General features: G+C 38.6%; 1 protein-coding gene and 1 long non-coding RNA gene across 3 annotated transcripts in view; both read left to right on the top strand.

Moving 5' to 3' along the window:
- Window positions 1–24,281, top strand: part of RSRC1 (arginine and serine rich coiled-coil 1) — a 137,112-nt gene that overhangs the window by 36,447 nt on the left and 76,384 nt on the right. The gene's annotated exons all lie outside the window — the stretch shown is intronic.
- LOC140003219 (uncharacterized) lies at window positions 614–11,468 on the top strand. Its single transcript, XR_011811475.1, has 3 exons — window positions 614–3,974; window positions 5,372–8,458; window positions 9,138–11,468. It is a non-coding gene; the product is annotated as an uncharacterized lncRNA (long non-coding RNA).

The raw sequence follows: 24,281 nt of genomic DNA on the forward strand, positions 1-24,281 counted from the left end.
TCGCTTTGACAGTTCACATGGACATCTTTTTTCATTTTTCTTCTGCAAGGTTTTAACAACTGTTTATTATGTTTTCGTAACGATGGAATAGGTTAGCATGTGGAAAGCAAATGCTGATGTTATCGTAGGGACTAATACGCTAAGTTTTTTAATAGATCTGTGCATATCAGCATAAATTCTTGCATCTAAGGCTGAGAAATTTAGGAATTTTTATGTAATCTTTACATTATAAACCATGACTTTTTTTGGTCAAAGATGGAAAGATAAGGTAGTATATTTAATTAGTAATATACTACTTTATACACTTAATTTTATATATATTAATTTATACTCCTTTATATACTTAATTTATATTTTTTGAGTAAAACACTGCTGTTTATTAAAGAATATTTCCTTCTGCCAGTGATACATTTTTTTGATTTGAAGCACTTCTATTGTAAACGTGACTTTCCAGCCTTGCTGATAGAAAGGTGGTAAACATGCAGCGTATGCATTCACTGCATCCTCTTATTTCTGTTACTTCTGAGGTGAGGGAAAACATTGGGAGACTGATGATCATTTAATAGGTTTGGCAAGTGTAGAAATTTTTACGTATTCTTACAGTTTAATTTTTAGAAAATACTTCAACTGCAGAAGGAATCTGCAACCGTTGTTTACTTTTGTGGTAAATGAATGTGTCTGCAAAAAAGGTTTTTGTATATATGAGGAGGGTTAAACCAAAATTAATTCTTCTACAGTTCTGTATTGCTGCTTTTCTCTTGCTTTCAGAGAAGGGATCGCCCACCATAGTCCTAAAAAGGGTTATTGCCAGCAAGAAGGGCAAGGAGGTAAGAAGTGGGTCTACCACTGCTGGTGTTACTGAATGCTTGACACTGCAGCCTGAATCAGTGATAGCAGGCTGTTCTGCTCAACTTTTTCATAAGCTTCCTTAATCTAAGAGTTGTGCAGCTGTAGCCACAGCAGTTTAAGGGCAGCAGAGAAGCAGTATTCGCTGCGAAATACAGCATTATTCCTTTAGAGCACATGATATAAGTTGGGACAAATGATCATGCTTTTAAAGACGTGAAACCTTCTTCAGGTCTAAAACACACCCAGCAATTACCAAGCTTAAATTCAGGTCGGGAGCAATTCCTCGGGGTGCAGCGTTTATGTTAATTGGCCAGGCAGTGCGAAGGGCTAGGAGCTTATCGCTTTCCATACTGTCCATTGCAACAAGAGGTGGCTCTCAAAATCTGGAAAGTGTTAGTGTTTATCTGATCCAATTATGCACATGCTGCTTCCAAAACGTAATCTCTGTAGTTGTTGGCCTAAGGTATTTGTGTTCAATCGTCTCTATTCACTTACAAATGGGATTTTGTCACACTGAGACTGATTTTGTCACTCTAAGACCTTTTCTTTAAAATCTTACATGACAAGATACATTTATCAAGTAGCAGAAATGTGCAAATATAAATTGATGTTCGGGGTGCTACAATGTTTGTTTAATTTGTACTGCTCAGTCTAATTTGAGTTGTTCTTAGTTACTTGGATTGTCTTTAGAACTTATTTTAAAGAGCTGATGAGGGTCATATTGTGAAAGTGTCTTTTGCAATTTGAGTTCGAAGGGAAAATAGCATTCTTTGTAAGTTTTGATTCAAAATATAATAATTAAGGATTATTTCTGAGCTGAACCTTGCATATCATATTTCAGCCTTGATCAGATTTTCGTTGCCGCGTTATAAGCCCCCAACAGTAAGTGCTTATAATAAAAATGATGAGAGACCCTTATCTACAGTCGAATGAATTGTATGGTAGTAAAATGCCCTGTTCGAGAACAGTAGACTCTGAGGCCATCTGTCCATATTAAACACAATAATTTGTAGAAAAAATTATAGAACTTCTTTAAAACCTGTTTAAAATTAGAGAGTGCATTTTGAAAGCTGAAACAAAACTGTTTCACCGCTGTGTTGGAAAATAGTTTAAGTATGTACAGCAGGGTTTTCTTTGTTCTTTTGTAAGAGGGGAAAAATCTTTCCTTAATCTGAATGTTTTTGTTTTTAGTGTCTGGGCTAAATTACCAGGACTTTAAAACAGCTACAGTCCCTCTGCTGAGAGGTTGTTATAATAAAGTTTAAGATGCCAGATCATACTTGTGAGCTACAGTAATTTATTTTTGTAGCTTCTTGAAGAATAGCAGATAAGAAGCTTCTAAAATTCTAAAATCTGACTGGCTGAGTCCCTTTATCCGATCTGGGATGTCTTTGAATGCCAACCGATGGCTTTGACTTCCTACGGAGCAGGCTTTGAAGGATTTGTATTGTCCATGGCGAGAGAGTTATTTATCCAGAAACAAAGTAAAAACAAAATACTCCCCCCTCCTTTATTTATTTATTCTTTTTTACCTTTCTTCCTAGCTCTTTTCCTTTGTTTCTTTCTCCAGCAATGCTTGTGTTTAACAGGGTTATTCTGGATCCAGGGCTTGGCTCAGAGGAGCTGGGGGAGCACAGGCTGATGAAGCCCACGCATTCTGTGAAGTTCAGTTTGGAGCAGCTCTGCCTTCTGCTCCTGAGCTGTGTTCTTCCCAAAGCAGACCTGGGCTGGCCGCATCTCTTGTGGCATGCAGGAGCAGCGGTGGACACTTGGACGAGTATCTGCAGAGAGCTTATTCTGGTTGTGTAATGCAGCTGCTGGTAGTTTCTTAGCGCTGGCTTCTGAACTTCTCTCATTCATCGATGAGCCACGAGCACAAGTGAGCAGATCTCACACCGGGGCTCTGCATGGCTGCTGTCTGGTGGTCCTGGGTGCTCTGCCATGCCCATGTCCATCAAATCGGAATAGTTATAAAGGGAGCAACGCACAGCAGAAAGGAGCAGAGCAACTGTGATGATGTGGTTGCTCACCTTTTCCTGAAATATGTCTCTCTTAGGTTATTAATTAAAGAGTGGTTAATTATTGTAATTAATGACTTCTGTTGTCTGGAAGCATCTCACTGCATATTTCACCCTTACCCCGAGGTAAGCATCAGCAGTTAGTGCATGAGGCTGGGGGTGGCCTCATCTCATTGTTCTTAAACTCTGCATTAATATTGCTTTCCCGCAGAACAGACTATCCCAGTAAGAGCAACCACCAGTTCCTATTTGTGTCATTTCATATCATAAACATTCATTAAAAGAAAAATAGAAAACATAATGAAAACGGAACCGTAGTAGGATTCTAGCATGATCACACACTAACAACATGCAGCTGGCCAGCAGGCGGGACTCAGACAATTCTGTTCCAAAATGTTTATCTCCGTTAGTGCCAGACACACTCAGAAAGTAGAAATGTGAAGTAAGAAATAACTTCTGGTAGGCGAGCCTTCTGCAGTTGATTATTTTGAACTGCAGCTTTGACTCTGTGGAAATATTTAAATTTCTGTATTTAAAAACAAACGAAAACCAAACACAGCACAAACAGCAAACCCTTTCTGTTGACTGCAGAATTGGAGAATGCCCTGTGCTTGACAAGAGCAAGAGGTCTTCCTTGCCAAACTTAGCTTGGGATAAGGATGATGAAATCAACATTTCTGTAATATTTTCTTTAGTGTAAACATAGTTATAAATAGTTTTTCACATTTGTTACAAGGTGACCAGTACTTCAGTTTCTTTTTTTTTCACTGGGGTCTTGTTACCTTAGCAGAAGTTGATTTATTCCATAATTACATTTTGTGAAGTATACGTAACTTCCGCAGGTACTGGAGGGAACAGTGCCCTGACCTCCCAAATTCTGTGTGACTGCTTATCTCACCTCTAGATGCATTAATCTTATAAAGCTGCACGTCACTGGGCTTGTTTTCATGGCACCTTTCTCTGTCTCTAAGAACTGTGTTGCTTTTAATAGATGAAGCTGAGCATCTTGGACTTTAGGGTCATCTTGACTGTCTTGACATCTGAAATTGAGCTGAAATTGAGCCAAGTCCATGAAGTAGCTGGTTGTCAGCCACTAGAGCTTAGTAGGTGAGTTCTGAACGCAGCTGCACTCAAGTTTTGTAAGAATTTTGGGGTCTTGTATTCATTTATTTATTTTTAATTTATGCCTGGTGCTTCATTCAATTATTTGAATTCAATTTTTTGATTTCAGTTCAATTCCATTTTATTTCCATTTTGAAAAATTTAAGTCTTTATTTCTCTTTTATTGATTAATGTAGGTAATATTGCAACCCCTTTGGAGAAGAAAGTGTAGTTCAGGGATTAGGATAGTGCTGAACTAGCTATAAAATAGTGTTTTCATTGAAATGAAGACTTCCTAAAATGATTCTGAAGTATTTCTGCAGTATAATTTATTTAGAAATACATGTACTTATTAAACAATCAAGAAAGCAAAATGTAGATTTTTTTAATGCATCAGTCTTAGCATATCGCTCTGGTCAACGCAAATGAAAAGATCAGTGCCTGGTGGGTTTTTTGTTGTTTTGTTTTGCTGGTGTTAAACTGTCAGCAGCAGCTGGTTTCTGCCACTCTGCTTTGAATGATGCTTTTTTGACTGTAGCATCAGAAGAATACTCCGCTCTTCTAAGATCTCTGAATTAGATTTTCATGTAGAAATAACTTCAGTGGATTTTCTCAGTGCCAGGAATTCTTCCCCTTACCCCTCCCCATGTTTTTCATTCCTGCACAGAAGAACTTTTTTCACGTTATGCTACCTCATGAGGTGAACTCCACATAGTGTAAGCTAAAAGTCTTGCACTTTGATGCTTTGCTTCCAGAAGGAATTGTAATCGGAGGCATCGCATTGAAAAGTAGTGATTCAGATCTTGCTGGCTTTATTTTACTTCATCAGCGACTCTTAGATACACATACTAAAGGATAATCACAGGCCTTTGCTGTGTTGACAGTCTTTGTCAATACATTTTCAAACTGCAAATAAAAGCAGATGTGACTTGTGCTTCTTTTAGAAATTGTTGTAGGCCAAAGGTCAATGCTCTTAACTATTAAAAAAAAACCCTTAAACTTTCACATTTTGTTTAGACTTTTGTGGTGAGAATCTCAAGAGGAAAAGTAAATGGGACCATATTTTCCAAACAGATGTCCTGGTGCTCTTTAATCTCCTCTAAATGCAGAGGTGAAATCACGCAGACACTGTAGTAGAGGCTGGTCTTGTAGCAATGCATCAAAACAGTTCCTTCACTGAAAATTGTGTCAGCTGGTCTTTAAGACAGCAAGATCTTGGATATGAGTGAAGACTGTAGAAGTGCTCAGGTGGTATGGGATGTGATCTACCATTTTGAAAATACCCATAAATGATTGATTGATTTTTTTTTGTATTTCTTTTTTAGGTTTAAGCTTTTCTCAGCCTTCCAAGTGTTTTGTTTTTTGTTTTTTTTTTGATGTGCTTACTGATGTTTGTTTCTCAGAACCTCAGGCATTCCAAAGTGATGCTGAACTGCATGGACACAAAGAAAACCTGGTGTTTATGTTGGCTGAGATCCGCTCCCACATCTGAGAGCAGAACAAAATGGGAGAGCAGTCTTTGTCCAGACACTCTGACACAACCGATCATCTACTTCAGAGTCATGCTGCAGACTTCTCGGTGACAGTCCTGGTGCTGCCTCACCAGTTCTCCTAATACGATTCTGACCTAGAAATGTATAGGGAGCATGTGCTTAGTCTTCGTTCATAGGTTTACAAATAAAGACCATAGGCTAGAGTGGTTTTGCAGTTACTACACATGGTAAAATGCTTAAAGCACAGTCCTGGCTGGTTACAAATGCCTCATCTTACTTACAGGCGGCATGCAACCAAATAGATAACTGAAGGTGTAATTATTTACCATGTAATCATGGTGGTTCTTTGAGATTTGTTTTATGCATATAGATTTCATAACTTACCCTTTCCTAATTATTTTCTGAATGAAAAAAGGAATTAAATAACTTGGGCTCTCCCATCCAGGTGCTCCAGGACGCAGGGTGCTGGTGGCACCTACAAACCTGTAGAGACTCTAGAGAAATGAATTCATTAGGTTTGTTGGCAGAAGATGCTGAGAAGGAACCAGCTGAAAGGCCAAATGAGGACAATTTCCTCTAGAGGAAGCCAGCCAAAGGCTAATGGGAAGCAGAGTGAGTTTCCCCCTGAAAAGGAAAGAGATGTCCGTGTGCTCAGAGCAGCTCTGGGGTCACTTGCCTTTGACCTGGATTTGTTGCTATTGTTGTTTGGACTGCTTTGGACTTGTTTTTCTTTTGGTTTGTTAAAAATCCTCTTTTAAGTCTAAAAAGGATGGTCATTTATTTAATGGGCTGTGATATTGAGACAGCACCATCTGGTATTTCTTTTCCCTTCACTAACAGACGTCTCTAAAATGCTGTGTGAACCCAAGGAGAGAGCACGTGTGTGTAAGCTGTGGAGCACATCTGTCCAGAAGATTTTAGTGCACAACTAGGTCCAGAAAGTCAATAGTTTTTACTCACAGAGTAACTGTTTCATTTTAATTTGTTCTTTAATTTATCTTGAGCTAGACTGTAAGCAACAGTGTGGTGCTGTTACTTGTTTATTGCAAATACTTAGGAAGTGCTGGAAGAAGTAAGCACTCACTGAGTCAGATTTGTTATTCATGCTCTGAACTGTAGGGTCCCATCCTTCCTCCTTTTAGTAGTTTCATGTTAGAAATATATTTGTAAGCGTGGAAAACCCCCCACTCTTCTCTTGTGGCCTGGATACCTCCATTAACAATCAAAAGGACTGTTCATAAGTGAATCTCTATCACTTTTGCACTTTCTAACGCTTCTAAAGAAGAAAAGAAAATCAACTTTGCAGTGGTAAGAAGTACAAAATACAGATTTTGTGTTCTAGGTTTATAGTTGAGATTATCAGTTGGAGATGCTTGCTAAATTAGCTTCCCTGTTCAATTCCTGTACTATGAGGACATGCTATTTGTCTGCCTTTACAGAAGTAGATTTTGGAATCCATTTGAAGGCAGTATCTTCAAAGACACACATTACTTTAAGCTGTTTAAAATTTTCAAAACTATGCAGTCCTTAAAACTGCCAACCACCATGATTGTCCTTTTATAACTATATAATTTGCATCATCTTTGTTTTTAAAATTGAATAATTCCCTAAATAGAGAGTATTCTTTCAGAAGGAATATTTCATTTACACGCGTGTACACTCGCACACGTTCCCTCTGAATGTAAACATGTGGCTCTTTTTTTTTTTTTTTTTTTTTTTAACCAAGGCACCCTGCACTCCGAGAGCAGCTGACTATTGTTTTAATGGACTCCCTTAATCTGTGTATGAGGAATCCAAACTGAATGATACGGAGCTGTGAAAATCCAGTTAGTGTGAGCTGTAATCTCTTTACTGGGTTTAAGTAGTTAGTGGCATTCAGACACCCTGCAGATACTGAACTGCAGAGATACAGTAATCACCTAACCGTACACCCAGTGTCTTGCTAGCATGGAACTAAAGCAGAGGAGACCCCAGCAATCATTTAGGTTAAAAAACAAAAAACCACACGCAAGCACTGCTTCCTCTGAGCAAGCAATCGAGTCACTGAAAAAAAAAAAGATATTTTAGCGTAAAATAAAATGTAATTAAACTCTCACTGCTTTCATTTTCTTTTTTTCTGGATAATGATTTTTTTTTTTCTGTAATTGGACTTACCTGCTATAGACAGTACGAACCTTGTGTTTCTCATATTAGCAAGAGAATAAGGAACATTTTGGTTAAAGAAAGTATTTCTAATAGTAGTCTAATCTTGCATCTTTATGGTGTTTTTTTGAATTGTAAAAGTATATCAAAAACTTAAGTGAAGTAATCTGAATTATTGAATGAGCAAAAAGAAATTGGGAGCATTATTAACATGTTTTGGTAATGAAATTCTTTAAAAGAATTTATCAAAACAATGATTTGCATGGTTAGGGACTATTTTATAAAGAAGCGGAAGACAAACCTGTTGTAGATTTTGACACAATTGCACAGGTCTGTCACATCTGGTTAAAAAGCTGGAAAGGGTAGGAATGTCCTTTGCAGGCTCTTGTGTCATCCATGGTAGCTCCTGGTTCTGCGCGGGGCAAGGTGCTCTTAGCATCAGTTTCCTAAATAAAACAGAAGAAAAACAAAAGATACAGAGTGTTCTTCACTTCAAGGCAGAGCTTGTGGCCTGTCTGTGCTGCTGTAGAGACCTCAAGATCACAGGTACGTGTTGTGGCAAGTTCACATTTATTTGTTATTTATTCAATTATTTTAAATGGCAATCCTTTGCATTACTGTTTCTTCTAACCTGCAAACAAAACTGGAGCACTCAACCCTTCGGATACTTCTGTTTCCTTCATTGCCCTTATTCATCTGCTGCTGTAGGAGAGAGCCTGAAGCAGCAGCTGTTTGCAGAGAGGAAAGGCCCAAAGCATCAGGCACTTGGGATCCCTTGCAATCAAGCTTGGAAGTGTCACGAGATGATTTCTACGTGCATATGTTCCAGATGATGCCACCAGTGACCTGTCCTTGGTGGGTGACCTCCTGTCAGGATCCAGGATGGGGTAAAGCTGGTAGGGTAGTTCTCCTTGGATGAGTTGAGTTGGGCACCACTGGGGATGAAAGTAGAGCAAATTTTTCTACTTTAACATCATTACATTAGAATAATTTTCTGTTAAAGTGGGGAGGTTCTCAGGCCTTCCAGTGGAGGAGCCTGCCCAATGCAAATCTTCCATTTGAGCCCATCTGCTGAATTTCTCCAAGTTTAATCCAGTCAGGGAGATCATAACGTAGCACGTGCACAAGCTCTTAATGACTCATCCAGTCTTGGAATAAAACATCTTCAGTTCTTCAGCAGAATCCACCAGCACGTAGGGTGCATTATCTCCAGCCTGCACCCCATTTTACTGTGATGATACCTCTGCATCGTGTTGGTTTTATTCCCTTTTTTCAAAGGTTATGGCAGCCCTAGCAGTAACCTAGTGAGCTGAAGTTTTTCTGGAGGAAAAGGATCTTGGAATCGTTTCCATTTCAGGTCGTGATTTATGCATTATTTATAATGTTGAAAGCAACATCTTTAAAGATCCATGAAGGACAAGGCTGGGAAATGCTTTGAGTGACTTTCAGGGTAGAAATGGAAAGACCCAGAGGAAGCGTGTTAGATGTCCTGGTGATTCTCCTGGATTCTGACTTGCTCTTCATCTGCTTCTAGCTGCCGAAGTTCTCATAAGACAAGACCTATTTAATGGTGAATTATGGTGGGAATGATTTTTTTTTTTCCTGGACTGAAATTGGAAAAAGCAAGATCAGTGTATTTTCTCAAAATGGATGAAGGAATTGATCAGGAAGGTCTGACTTTGCTGCTCCGATCAGAATCTCTTAAGGCTACTTAATGGGATCACACTGTGTCAAAGAGAGAAAAGTTTTTTTTTCCTATTGATCCTTGTCAGGTGGGTATTGCTCTGTGCTTTGAAAAATATTAAAGAAATACACACAATGTAATAGGAAAATGTTTATCAGAGTAGGATTGGAAAATGCTTCCAGTACTGGGATGCTCAGCTTCTGAGGAGGGCAGGAGTGACAGGACTTCTAAAAATATATGTGTATTATGTTTCTCAACAAGAATCTTGGTTTTGTCTTGTAATTTTCTTGGTATGAAATTTTAGATAACACTGTAGCATTTGTTTCTACTTGTAATTAATTTATGGCTGGTCCTCTGTACGTCAGGATGTTCTGTGAGCATGAAGATGGAGTAGAGGGTAGGAACTTTTATGTGGTGGAAAACATTAAATCTTATTAAATCTTACTTAAAAGGTCAAGATATGTTTTGTATAGATGAGGACAAAAGAGTCAAATCCACCAATTAATTTGTTTAAAAAACAAAATAAGCTTTAAGCTCCAGAGCTTGTTGAAAGCTACTTCCATTAACTTTAAAGGTTATAAAATAGATCTCTCCTTTTGAGAAATAGCTGTACCAAGATTAATGGGAAACACTGAAGGTTTTGCTCAGTTATTTTCAATAAAGTACAGATTAAAGCACAATTTAAAAACGAGAAAACATCACAGAAGCGTTATGCTGAAAGTTCTGCACTGCGGCATGCTAAGAACTTGAAGATGTTTTTCTCCTCCCATCAACTTTTCTCCATTGTTTTCTCCTTTCCCGTTATGTCCAGGTCTGGACTGAGATATTTTAGCTTTCATTGCGGCATTTCAGCTCTTGCTGCTTGGCAGTTTCCCCCTGCAATGCAAAGCCTCCTGTTCCTTTTCACTGCTGGGCAGGGTACAGAGAGGAAGGGAAGGAGAGAAGAACACGGGGAACAGGAAATTGTGCGCTCCATCCTTCTCATCTGCCATGAGTAACTCAAATCTTTTTCTATTTTAATAAATATGCTATTTTTTTTTAAGCATTTAGGCTCTACTAACTCAAAGAATTGATGTTGGATGTTTAGATCTAAATGGTAGACGCTTGGAATTGTATGTTCGTGTAGTTGTCCAGTTGACTCCAGTGAGCAACAGGCACCAAGTGTCCCTTCTGCAGGTCTTTGTGCTCTTTGGGATATTCGTGAGACTGAAGGCATTTTTGCAGGGAGCAGTCCTGTTACAGCTGATGGTCTTTGCTTACCGCCTCTTCCTAAAGTTAAGTTGCAAATTTCATTACAGAAAAACTCAATGTTTTGTATTAGCAAACACAAAAAAAATCCATATTATTGTAGGATATATTTTTTTTTTTGAGAAAGCAAAGCAATCCAGTGAGAAACTTAAAGTAGGAACAATTTTTCATTCTGTTTTCTCTATATCAAACCATTTTTACCAACTGTTTTTATCCAAACAAATAGAAAACACTTAGAGAATGCAACGTTTAATTTTTCTCCAAGTTTGAGAAATTTAAAGAATGAGATTCAAATAAGATTCTCTGGAAACAGATTTTCTCACAAGTTGAAGTGGGATGGGTATTGTTCCATGTCTGTGGCATAAAGGAGGTGAGCGTTACGTGCCGTGTTGTCGACGTTAAGGCGGATTCTTGAGAGGTAAGTGAGGAGGTGGAAGCATCTCGCTGCCTCTCCTGCACAGCTGGGAAGGAGCAGAAACCGAGCAGTGAGGCTTCGGTGGGAAATAAACCCAAAGATGCGATGCAGAGACTGCATGGTAGTCTGCTGCATCTTGATAAGGTGTTGTGGGCAAGGGTTATCTAACCACAGCATATACAATATTTAAAGACAAACCAGAAATTTTCCTCCAGCCATGAGTGGGTTGCACCTGACTTGGAGACAAGATCCTTGCAGACCTGTCCTTGCATAGCCTGCTAAGAGAACCGTGCTGCAGGGCAGGACTTCTCTTTTGGTTACCAAAGCGTGTTAAACATGTTCCCATATGAATAATCCCTTCGGGAGTACTTTTTTTGGTCAGTATGGGAGTAGACGTTATGGGAACATATGATCTAATCTTAGCATGGCGATTTTCACACATGATGTCAGTGATATTTATTTCTGCCAGGCAAAAGGCGCTCGGTTTTATATGCAACATCATGCTTTCTGTTTCCTGGTCTGCCTTTAATCTAGGGCTGTGTTTATGTAATGCAATAGAAATGTTGCTAACATGATTATACTTTTATATCTTATTAGCTCAAATACTGAGTACAATAAAATGGAAAACTGTTTAAATTTTATGTTTAAGTGCTTGAGATAAGAGCTCTTGTAAATGAAATGTGATTACATTTCTGTAATAGATCTTCTCTGTCTTTTAGTACTTTGTTTAGCTATGTAATTCTATTGGGATTGCTGCTTCGAAGTTTGACTTTTAGAAATATCCATGTAAAATGCTCACACAAATAAACAATGAGCGCCAATCTGTTGAAAACTCAGTATCTCCTGTCTGAAAAAGAAAATTGTTGCTAGATAGTTTTCTTTGTGATAACCAATTTGAATTAATTCCCTAACATCACCTTGAATTTCCATCTGTGTAACCCTGATGTTCTTAAGCGTTTTGCATTTACCTAATGCTCTGGGCTATTTTCACTTAGCATGTATGGAAAACTGTGACTATCTTAAAACTGGAGATGATATGAATAACAATTGTTTGCTGATCTTACCCTGTATCTCCCTGGATAACCTGCAGTCTGCAAAGGCTGAGTAAGTGGCAGATAGCTTTTGTCATCTCTTATCCGGGCTGTACACTTGTAAGGAAGAGCAGGGATAATCGCCTAAATCTAATTAGGGGTTAAAAGAGGCCATGACTGTGATGTGGCAGTGAGACACCTTACTGTATCAATCCTGTTTGCATTAGAAAAATAAGGTTGTCATATTGATTATTCAAATTAGCTTATATTGGCCATGGCTCAATGGCGTGCATCGCAGCTGAAGCACTTGAAGGTCCCAGCTTTTCAGAGAAGACCTATGCTTATAGCATATATTATGTGGTGTCTTGTTTGCTAATTTAGGGGGTTTAAAACTAAGACTGAGGGAGTTTTATCAGGAGAATTAAAGGTTTAAGTGACCATCAGAAAATGAATTTGCGCTTTCATGTGTGATATTTGTGATTGCTGAAAGCTATTAAATGAAGGCCAATAAATTTGCGTTAGATCTTTTATGGAAAAGTCACTATTGGAGTTAACAGATCTTGCAGTATTATGTTTGTGCACTAATTGATGTTTAGTTCAAAGTCGAATGGAGCTAAAAGAGTAAAGTAATTGCATTCAGATCAATTCCATGTTCAAGGGATAGTGAATTCCCTTGGCTGTAACTTTGGGGCCTGTGTTTTAATTTAAGAATCTACCTGGTGCTGGGCTATTACAGTATTGTGAAATATTTCTCGGCGCTTGGCTTTTTGTCATTCAGCAATCACATCTGCTGACATCCTGCTAGGGTATGGATGCTCTGGAGAGTGCTAATTTCAGCCTTCCTCGTTAGTCGTGATGAATGACGTAAGTGCCATACATAGAGGAGGCAAAGGGAAGGCATTTAAGAAGCCCAATTTTGTGCTTTTGGAGTACACCAGGCAATACGTGTTAGGGTATGTCGTGTGTAGGGACTGGACATTGTACCGCTAACTTTTGTATTGGTTTGTGCAGTGGACGTTGTTATAGTTGTACACGAAAAAGAGTACAACTTAAATTCCAGAAATCAGGCTGTTCGCAAATGTTTCTCCGTGATCGAAAGGATTCCCCCCATTTTCTGCACAGGTTGAGCATTTTTGTTTACCCTAGGTGTTGATTATGCTACGTTTCTTTCTGCTTTTAGACAAAAATATTCATGGTTAATTACTTTTCCCTTTGATGCAAGTGAGTACAAGGTTTTCAACTTTATTTTTATAATTTCTTCAGTTGATTTTTCCATTTTCTTTTGTTTGTATTACCTGCTGTTGGTATCAGTGTGCCAGTTACCCATGCAAGTACGAACCCTGTAGGTTGGTGTGGTTGACTAAAAGCCACAAAGACCAGAGGAAAGGGATATATATGTGTGTGTGTGTGTATATACATGCTGTGAGAACAACATATTGACCTGTTTTTTTAAAATTATTCTGTACGCATAGTCACACAACTTTCCAATATCTTGCTTGCACAGAAAGTGAAGTAGGTGGCTTATCCTGTCGTGCCATTGTGTGGAAGTCCACTCAGCCCTGACCATTGTTTCATGAGTGTGTTTGATTGCTTGGAGTGGTTCCAGTTTCAGTTTCTGGGGACGTTGGGTTTTGGCACTTCTGTGCAAGACATAGCAATTTTGTTTATTGTGATTGCAGCTTTCAGCCAAAACTGAAAACCCAGGAAAAGAGCCAATATACTAGATTTTATTTTATTTTATTTTTTTCAGCAATTTCAGTATGCTGTTTCTGTGGATCAGTACATCGGGCTGCTCAGTCATTCTCTATTCTAAATCCGGTGTTGTAATGGCTTTTGTCTTAAGCCTGAATTGAAACTCTTTCAGAGGTCAGATGCTCCACTGGTTATCTCACTGGTTAAATTGTCAAAGCAGAACTTTTATCATATAAAGGTCTGCAGAGGTGAAGTACTTTGGTTCTATGACCAGAAGATTTTTATGGTCAGGGAACATGGAGCACGTATTCGCACATCTTTATTGCTTGCTTGAAGGTCTTTGATAGGTAGGTCAGTATTACTGCATTTCTAATTGCTGCATTGCATATTCTAATAAAACTTCAGCATGAAAATTCTTACCTGAGACATCACATTAGTCAAATATTGCATGAATCTTTAGGATTGTGATGACATGCAATGTTCCTGTAGCAACAAGGAAAGCAGGAATCCCTGAAGTTCAGAAAGTTTTGGAAACAGCTTCTGGATAAATGGTTTGCGTTGGTGTGCCATGACATCAGAAATCATGTTGTTTTCTACTGGTAAAACATTCATTAAAAAAACATGAAATAAGACAAATATGAACAAAATTATGAAAAAGTAGAGAAAAATCCGTAGTTCCAGTAGGGAAACAGTTTCTGTTAGTGAAGGTATCTGCTTTTGCTTTGAAAGAATCCAAAAGCTTGGATCTCACGCAAGGGCAGCCAGCTCTGAGATGTCTGAGGCCACCACCTGGAGCTCACTTTGCTCCAAAGAATATTAATCTAAAAAATTATTAAGCTAAAAGTGCAGGATTAAGGTCTTTTATGGACAAACAGCCACCTCCAACTCTCTCCCCCAGAGAAGACGAGAACGGTGTTGCTGAAAACTTGAAGCAGGCTTTGTGATATGCAGCTGCTATCTGTTAGTTAGCTTTGTTAACTCGAGGTTAGTGTATTTTTGTGGGTTTGTGTTGGAGGTTAGAAATGCCTTTCATCAGGAGCACTCGCTCAGTTTGTCAGCAGGATCAACCACATTGCCAGGTCTTTCTGTAGGGGCTGTGATCCCCCTGAAAACCCCACTGCTGCGGGATCTGACTGCTAATTTGTTTGTGAGTTGTTTATGTAGAAGGCCTTACCTCTGTGCTGCTTTTCAGAACATTTGAAGTTGCAATAGGAAGTGCTGGGTTTAATATCCAAGCTCCAAATTGCTTAAGATCCAAGTTTCCTTGGAAACTGCCATGTTCATGGTGCTTAATTTTGTCAGGAATCTCTTGGCTTCATATTAGAAAAACAACCTTTGAGGGAAATCTTGGCTGTAGAATGAGACGTTTCATATTTTTGTCTTTTCTGTCTAATTTTGGTCCACTTGGTGATAAATCAGGAGCTTGCAATACTAATTATTTTAATTTCATTGAAGGAAGGCCAAAATACAAAATGCCCAGCAAGATTTCTGGGCCAGACCTTGGCTGGCCACTTTGGGGCGGTTTGCTCCATCCTGTGAGGCCAGAGGTGCTGCTCCCACTGAGGACCTTCCCTGTGAAGTGCTGCACGTGGCACGTGCTGATTGATACAGACGGTGTTCTGTTCTTTGATGCTAGTAAAAAGCCAAAAGCATGTTAATGAAACCAAACATTTTGGAGGGTAAGATGAATAAGACCCCTGTGATGTGGTAAAAATAGAGAACACTTGGAGCGTGGTGCCTTAAGGAGGTTTGAGGCCAACCCAACCACCATGAGGTGTTTAGATAACTTAACTTGATTTGTTGTGGTTTTTTTGAGATGTGAAATTTTCTACAAGAAATACAAATTATCATTTACTAGAACTTGCAGAGCAAATAAACTTTCTTATGTACTTAACTCACCGTAATATTTTGGGTATCAAACTTGACAGCATCAGTGCTTTCAGCCCAGGCACAGCGATGTCCCGAACACATCCGTTAGTTTTTCTGTAGGAAGTTGATGTGTAATAAACACAAGACCAAAAGCAATTCCAGCATTGATTAATATTCTCCAATAATAACAGACTTGTAAATTATATAGTCAGAGAGCATTACAAATGCTGCAGAAAGAAATAACAAATAGCAAAATAGAGGCCTATTAGCGTTAGTTGTCTAGTTCTGCTGTTGAATTATCAGAGAGTTAATTGCTCTTGGAATCAGGAGGACTATTAGCCTTGGCAGTTAATTGAAGGAAATTAGCCTGTGCTCGGCAGGCTTGAAGTAGCTGCACCAGGTACAAACCCACCGTGACTGGTGCTGACTGGCAGCTCTCTTGACAGCTTTGAGGTGCTTGATTCTCTAATACTGAAACATTAGCATCAAAATATCCTTCAAGTTCTTGTCCTTGACGTTACATGGATTTTAAAGTGCTTTTACAAGCACTGGTGACTTGTTAGCATACATGCAGTCAGCGTTGTTTTGGACTGAATACTGTAAAAATGGAAGTGTCAAGGGGGAAATTGCTGTGAATGGGGCTGAGTTAGTGATTTCTGTCAAGCTGCTCTTCATGCAAGTGTTTTTCTTCATGAGCTTCAATTAACTGGAGTTTCTGGTTGTTTTTGTTATTGTTACCTTTCCATTATTTTTCAAGATGTGTGAGATTTGCAATCACTTCTTTTTTTTTTTTTTCAATTTTGATGAAGTATGATCTATTTCCTTTCATTTGTGGCCAAGGAATTAATTTCCTATTGAGCTTGCCCAGCTCATGCTCTACCTTACACCTTATGAAAATTTGTCTTGCAACGCAGTTGGACATCGTCTGGCTTTCTCCTACACCTCAGCACCTGCTCAGTCTGCTTGGGGTGCCCATCTTAGGCCAACAAGAGACTTGCAGAGGTTTTCTTTAGGGCTACGTTAAAGCGTAATTAGAAACAAATTAATTGTGAAATAGAGTTTGAAACTCAGGCCTCTTGTGACCAGAAGTGGTACAGGCTGTGTTAGCTGAACTAGTTGGGGTGACAGAAACCAGGTATCTGGGATCAAGTAGTTCTGCTTTTCTTAAGATGAGAAAGTCTTTACCTCTTTCCCCCCACGACAGTTCGTACTTTACACAGAATATATTCAGAACATGGCCGCATGCTCCTGAGGAAGATAAATTCTGGCCAAATGAAAAGGATGAAATCAGACCGCAGGGACACAAAAAGAAATAGTGAGACAGCATTTACAAATTGGGTTTTTATACCTCCCAGCAGTGATGCCTAAAAAAGCATGAGGTTTTAGTGAGCTAAAATTGGACCGAGCACCGTCACGAGCCGTAGAATTGCAGCAAAGTGGCACTTTGTGGGTCGCAGCGAGCTGACCGTGGCTGCAAAGTGCTGCGTGCGTCCTCCAGTGTGAAAACCTGCCTTGTCTTGGTCTTGGCTTCCAGTGCATGTGGCCTAGGACTGTTGGCTCATCCTTGTCTTTCGTCTAATCCGTGGAAATCTATCAGCTCCGAAGGCTACAAACAAATACCTACCTTTACCGAAAAATTACCGTGCTGCACATCTTAACTTTTCCTCTGAATGCTGGGTGTCTTTTTTTTTTTTTTTTCTATCTGTTTGTTTTTGAACAGTAAGGGGTTGAACCACTGCTGGTTAGAGAGGAAGGAAAACAGAGAAGAGCAGATCACAAAATTCTGTGGCAGGCTCTTGTTTTTGGGGGAACAAATTAGCCTTGCGTAAAGTTAGTGGGGGGATGACCTGCTATTTAAAATCCATCTGTTTACTTGTGTTCAAGTTGTGTTCTAAGAAAGAGCCATGTCTCATGCTCTTTCAAGATCTTTCCAAAGTGTGTGAGCTTTTAATTCATCCTTATTTGATGCTCTTTCTTTGCAGTGAGTAGGGGCTGTAGGGCCGTGAAAAGGCTGTGTTCTTGTGTTACGTAAATCCAGGCACGGCGTTTTGGGTTTGTTGCAGTATTTCTGGAATATAAGAACATCTCTCTGTTCAGAAGCTCTGAAGAAACTTTTGAGGTGCAAAGAGCAAAGCCAGAACCTTGATAACTTGGTAACTTGAGCTGCTCAGACTTCCCAGAGCAGAAACATTTCCTATAATGAAGCATTTGCACTGGGGGCGTAAGGAAAAAGTTGTCTGACTTGTAGTGATGGCGTATGAAGATGACCCAAAAAAGTTCCTTAAGGTATGCACGTAGCATAGGGAGTGGCTAAGAGATGGGTCCCTCAGCTTCAGGAAAAATATTTTTGGTTATTAAAAAAAATAAGTAAACTGTACTTACAGATGGGTATTGGTTGTGAGCTTGTTGGCACTGACTATGGGTAAGAGACCCAAATCTGGACAAACTTAATTCAGTGAAAATATTAAATACAGATATTAGTGTGGTTTTTTTGTTTGTTTTTGTTTTCATGTGAACTGAGAGTGATAGGCATTATTTAAAAATAATAATAATGAAAAATTTAGTGAGATTTATTGATTTGTTTCTGACGTTAGTACAGAAGAATAGAAGATAGTCCCTGTAAAACATTCAGTAATAAAATGCATACCTGTACAAAACAACCGTAACGTGCAGGTAGTATCTTACAGTGGGAGTTTTGAGCAATGAGCAAAAGCAGGAAGGTTTTTTTGTTCTGTTTGTTTTTTCTCCACAGGGATTAGTAGAAAGTTGTTGGCCAGCAAGTGAGTTTTAAATACTTAATATAGATTTTTTTTTTATTTTTTATTTTTACCTAAAAGACTTCATCCATTTGGAATGAATGCATAAAACAGAATCTTCAAAACCAAAGTACAAGTAATTAATACGGACAAATTTCATGTTAACTTGTTTCATAGGAATTGTTAACTTTATTAAACATTTAATGAGGAACATGCTTATTGTTTCCTTAAGCACAATTTTCATGAGCATTCACTACGTTTTGTGCAGTTTGTGATGAAGTTAAACAACGATGGATCTGTTTAAATACGACGTGACTTCTGTGTGGCGTGGTGAGCTGTGCGTACTCGTAGCGTTTACAAAAGATGTTACAGAACTTGTTTAATGTGCAGAGATAGTTTAAAAAAAATGAAATGGGCTTGAGGTTTCCTTGTGTGGTGCTTTTTCTTTTTCTTTTTTTTCTATCAGTAGACCGAGGGCCTGAAGGAATAGAGGAAGTGAATGGACACCAATGTATCCAAATATCTCATTTTGCCTAAAAGCAAGTGCCGGCAGATAAATGCCCATAAAGGGATTTCTTTCTTAAGCCCCATGGATTTTTTTTGCAACTTTTTGTGTGAGTTAGAAATGAAAACCATTCATCTAGTGCCCCAAAGAACGGCCTTATTGAATGGAATAACAGTGTAATGTACCATTGAAGGCAGGATTGAAAGTGATTATCTTGTTAACTCTTGACAGTTACCGCCAGCTTGAAATAGAACTGGCAGGCTTGATTTGCAAATGAATTAGAGCTTTTTCATTTTGTGCCAGGATCATCTTTTTATATTCTGATATGACAGATGCTATGTTCCATGCTTTTGTTTCTCTTCAGTTTTATACTTGCAAATAAAAAACAAAAGATTATGATAGTAATTTTATTTGCATCTTTTCTCTAGGAGTTTATTCTTTGTGTAGAAGTTTTTAATCTTATATTTTTCAAAAATTTGTTTAAGAATAGCATTGTTCCTGCAGAATAAAATTTCATTAGGTTAAGTACAGTAGTAATTGGGTGAAAGAGGAGGATTTAGAAGCTTTCGGAAAATGGAAAATTGATTGTACTCAAATTGTTTTAGTGTTTAGAATATTTAAATTTTCTCACTGCTTTACACTTAAACTTAACGTTCTTCAGCACTGAGAGTTGAGTGCAGTTGAAGAAAATCTAACAGTTAAAATACTTATCCTAAAAGTATGCTAATAGAAATGCATGTGTAATTAGTTTCAGACTTAATGCTGATAAACTGTGTTTATATTCTGCAGTCATCCAAACACAGATGGTAAGGTGTTCAGTATGATAATTATTGTGCACTCTTTATATGTTCCTCATTAACCTGTAACACTCTTTACTAGTCCAGAGAGTTTTTACTATAGTTATGCTTACCGGCATTAAAACTTGCTCTGCTTTGTTTAATATTCAGTGCAGTGTTCTGTGCATTTACAGTGCTCTGCTTTTTGCTACTTTTGTAATCTGTTTTGTACTTTGAGACTAATTAGCAACAATTCCTACTACCACTGACGTCCATTAGTGAAATGTTTTCATACACTTTCACCTACAGGATGTGTTTTAATTGAATATCTACTAAATAATATTACAGAAAAGGTAAAGCAGGCCAAAGATGTCTAATTTATTTAAAACTACCAAATAATCTGGTGAACAGAGACAGCGATGCTCCAAAGTCTGAAGCTTAATTGCTCGTGTTTGCTGGGAATTCAAACCTTGATTAACAAGGTTTTACTCTTTGGGAAGGGAACCTTGTGCACTGAATAGGGAGGGGGAGAAAAAAGACCAACAGCATCCAAACCAAAACAATCTCCCCCACACATACATGTATAAAAACTCCAAGGACTTGCAAATTATGAGGTCCTTTGAATTTTCAGGTTTATCTGAGGAATTGCTTGAACTGGCAACCGGGATAAAGAAATCTGCTTTGATAGTTTATAAGATTTTTATATCTGATCTGAAGTCTTGCTGAAACCAAACTGGGAGCTTTTTTGGGTAGTTATTTTGGTTCTCATTTATCTGTGAAATACTTAGGGAGAAAAGGTTTTTTTTTTTGTAGGTTCTATTTGGAAATATTGATGCTATCAACACTATATTTTGTTTTTTCTTCCTCTGTTTAGTTTCAGTGTTTATTTCAATTGCATAAAATCTTGAATTTTACTCTCTGAGACAGGGTTATATATATTTTTCCCTCTTGAATATTTGATAAGGTCTCTAGGGTACTGATTTTTCTTTTCTCTAGGATAACATATTATGGAAATTGTTTCACCTTGTGTCCTATTTAAAGTCCCTGGTTTTAGCATGATTCAATTTAGCTTGCATTATATTCATCTGAGTTCTTCAGCAGTTCCAAGTTATTCCGTATGTGTTGGTGTGTGGGGGTGACTCCTGCTCTTCTTCCTGCTTTTGATAAGTGACCTTCATATGATCTTCTTGAATCTTTATTAGATTTAAATTTATTAGTAATTGGCCAAACTTCTTACCATTTTTCCTGAGTGAAATAAATTCTTTGGTTGACTGGAGTGGGGGAGCCACTGAGCACAGTAACATCAGATTTTGAAGCCCTTACACTTCGGGATCATTCCAGACCATTGGATGTGATATTAAGAGCAAAACAACATTCAAGATTCTTCAAAAATGTCATGGATGTCTTTTTCTAGCAGTCAGAGTGAAGGGCTTCCTAAGCATTCCCTCTTTTTGATGGGAGTTTACTGTGCACAAAAGACTACGAAGAGTAGCATCAAGTCAATAGTTTAGCTATTGCTCATCCTGTTGAACTCTTACGTGCAAAAGAAAATTCTCAAGTAATGTATTATGCTGCTTTTCTGAATGCTTGGTACCATCAGAATAACAGCCAAATTATTGCCCTGTCTTTCCTCTCACCTGTACCCTCTCTGATGTTGGCATTGCACTGCTAAATCATTTTCACTATTCTGTTTTTGTTTGGTTAGATCTTACAGTAATGGGACAAAACAGGGTTTTTAGACTCTAGGAGCCACAGTTCTTAAACCCATTACAGTTTTCAAGGAATTATCTTTGAGGTGAATGTAGTATGGAGTTTTTTTAAACTTATTTAAGTACTAGATTTCAAGGATTTTGATTTTCATTACTGTACTTCACAAGTGGTCATAAAGGTTTTGTATCCCAAATGTGCCAACAGGGCTTTGTTTCATGCTGTATCTTTTTTTCTCTATTTTCAAGCACTTTGAGGGCATAAATGGATTATCTATTTAACTTTATCCGTTTGTTTTTTGTTTTTTGGTTTTTTTTTTTAGTTCATAGATTTAACTGGTAGTATTGTTTGTATACGCCATTTGGTTACTTTCAAAAAGTCAGGTTTTCTTTTCTTCATCTTTATGTAAGAGAGGCAGGAGGAAATGGCTTTCCTGTATGGTTTTCCCTTCTTGTCTTTTGTAATTTCCCTTTGACGTAATTTCCACTTATGGCTACAAAAATACAAACCCTACTTTTCAGGATTTCTTTTATAACCCAGAAAATGTTAAGTAGTAGTGTTGAAGAGTAAGTTATTTGCTGGAGTTCTGTCTCTATGCGTTATGTAGCCTTTACAGGCAGTTGTGCCAGACCACTGGTGTGGTGTTGGACCAGCTTGTCACTGAAAGTCTGTAGGTCTGGATTTACCTATTCACTTGGGAGGCTCAGCACTCTTAAAAATGATATTGGAGGAGAGGACAAGCATACAGCTTAGTTTTTAAGTAACCTTTGTTGTGTCTTTCAAAGCCTACTGAAATAAGTATTTATGGTCTGTAGTCAGATTTGGAAACATCAGCCTATAATTTTACATCAAACACAACAATACAAAACCTATAAAATTTAGTGGAATATGATGGGGGTATCAATTTCTAAAAACCGCATTCAGGACTCTGCAACAAGTACGTAGTACCTTCTGAACATCCAAATGTGATAATCACGTGTATTTGTTCTGGTTATTTCTGATAGTAGGCGGTTTTGTGTTGGGCTTTGTTTGTTTTTCTCCCTGTTCCAGGCTTTGATTTTTTCTGGAATTGGACAAAGGCATGATCTGGCTATAACTGTTTTGCTCTTGATGTCTGGCATGTTTTGTGAGCTTGACAAAGTCTGTGAAGCTATTCCAGAACATTACCTGGTTTAAAACTTTGTGTAAATTCATCACTAAACAGCGATAAGGCCACAAGTGCATTTTAGGCCGCCAACCAATTGAGTGTGTTTGTGTGCACACAATGCCTTATTCCTAATATTCCTCCTACTCTAATGTTTGATAATTGGAATACCTTCAATCTGATCACACAGGCCTTCAAGGCTGAGGAAATTAAATCCATCAAAGATTGAACATAAAATAAGCAGAAGTGAGGGAGCAGCCCTCTGTCTTGGGATATCCCAGGGTAGAAGTAAACAGAGTGTAATCACATGGAAAACTAATTTTCTTCTTGCCAGGAATATGCAGTGCTCAGCTCTGGTCCGGGAAATCATGAGATTTCCATTGAAAGCCTTTGAAAAAAGGCTTTGAAAAATTTTCGGCCACTGAAAGAAAGTCTTGTCACAGGTTAGTAGAGTTTTGGATGGGGGATTTCCACATTCTGAGAGAGGAAGGAAGTTGCTACCAGCTGTTGTTTGCTGGTTTGGTGTGTTCTGTTTCTTTGTTTTTTTTTTTATGCAAATGCTGGAATTTAGTCAGAACTTGGAGTATTAACAGTGATGCCATATTGACTTAGTAATCAGGGCTAGTGTAATAAATTCTGTAGCCGAATGTGTTTTACAGGGTGCTAAGTATTCATTAGACTTCCAAGATTAGTTGGGAATTGACAGTTTGTTGATAGGAGACACGAGATGATGATGGCAATTAATGAGGTGAAGGTAGGTGCATGCTACAGTGGAGTAGGTAGTCAAGACTAGTAAGAGACACTCTTCTTGTATGCATGTCTGATATTCATAAAGACATCTGAAGACTTCAGCTGTTTGTTGTGAGGTTGTTTATGTAGAATGCAAGTTGGGATTGATAGCATGCAAAAGAAAAGTAGCAGCTGCATGTGCTGCTCGGAGGAAGATCTGTAGGGAAGGCCATTAAATGAGAGGAAGCAGTAGAAGCATGTTAACATGACGACAGAGAATGGCAAAACACAAAGTTATTTCAAGAAGACTATAAGCGTTCTTCATTGAAGAGAAATATTGGGAGAAGGAAAAGGGATTTATTTGAAATGATACTTGGCAGATTATTGAAATCAGTATGTGTTTTTTGAGTGATCCAACAGATTTTTTGAAGGGGGCTCCATCATAATTTTTTTTATAGTAATTCAGGACAATGTTGCCTGATCAACACTAGCACTTTGGCATTCATGAAGAGAGGGATTAAAAGGCATTTATGAAAGACTGTGGTGTAGCACGACCTGAACTGCTGCATCTGGCCTTGCTCTTTGCAGTTTGTAGTTAATATTGTGGAACTGGAGGGGATCCTGCCAAAGGCCTTGCTAATGAGGAGGTGATTTATTTATTCATTTGGCTCCTGAAGAGCAAAATCAGATGTTAGGACTGCTTAGAGTGGCGTAGGGGCCACCAAGATGGTGAGAGGCCGGAGCACCTGCCCTGTGAGGGGACCAGAGGCTGCGGGCCAGGCATGTGGTGGAGAGATGGCTGTGAGGGCGCCTGGCAGCCGCCAGCCAGGCTGAGGAGATGGGGCCAGGCTCAAGTCGTGTCTGGTGGGAGGAAGGAGAACCAGCACAGATGAAAAAAGAGACGTTTGGACTAGATAAAAGGAGAGGCCCACTCAGCAGGGCCATGGAGTCAGTAAAATGGGCCTCAGAGTTGACCCTGCCGTGAGCAGGTGGAAGGGCTGCAGGCCTCCAGAGGCCGTTCTGCCAGAGCTGTTCTGTGACTAGGAATTACTCCAAAATATCCCCAGATATAGGTAATCCACAGAATTATCCTGTGACCTATGGGTTCTAACCAAAAAAGGA

This window comes from Anas platyrhynchos, chromosome 9 (assembly GCF_047663525.1).
Source record: "Anas platyrhynchos isolate ZD024472 breed Pekin duck chromosome 9, IASCAAS_PekinDuck_T2T, whole genome shotgun sequence".
NCBI lineage: Eukaryota > Metazoa > Chordata > Aves > Anseriformes > Anatidae > Anas > Anas platyrhynchos.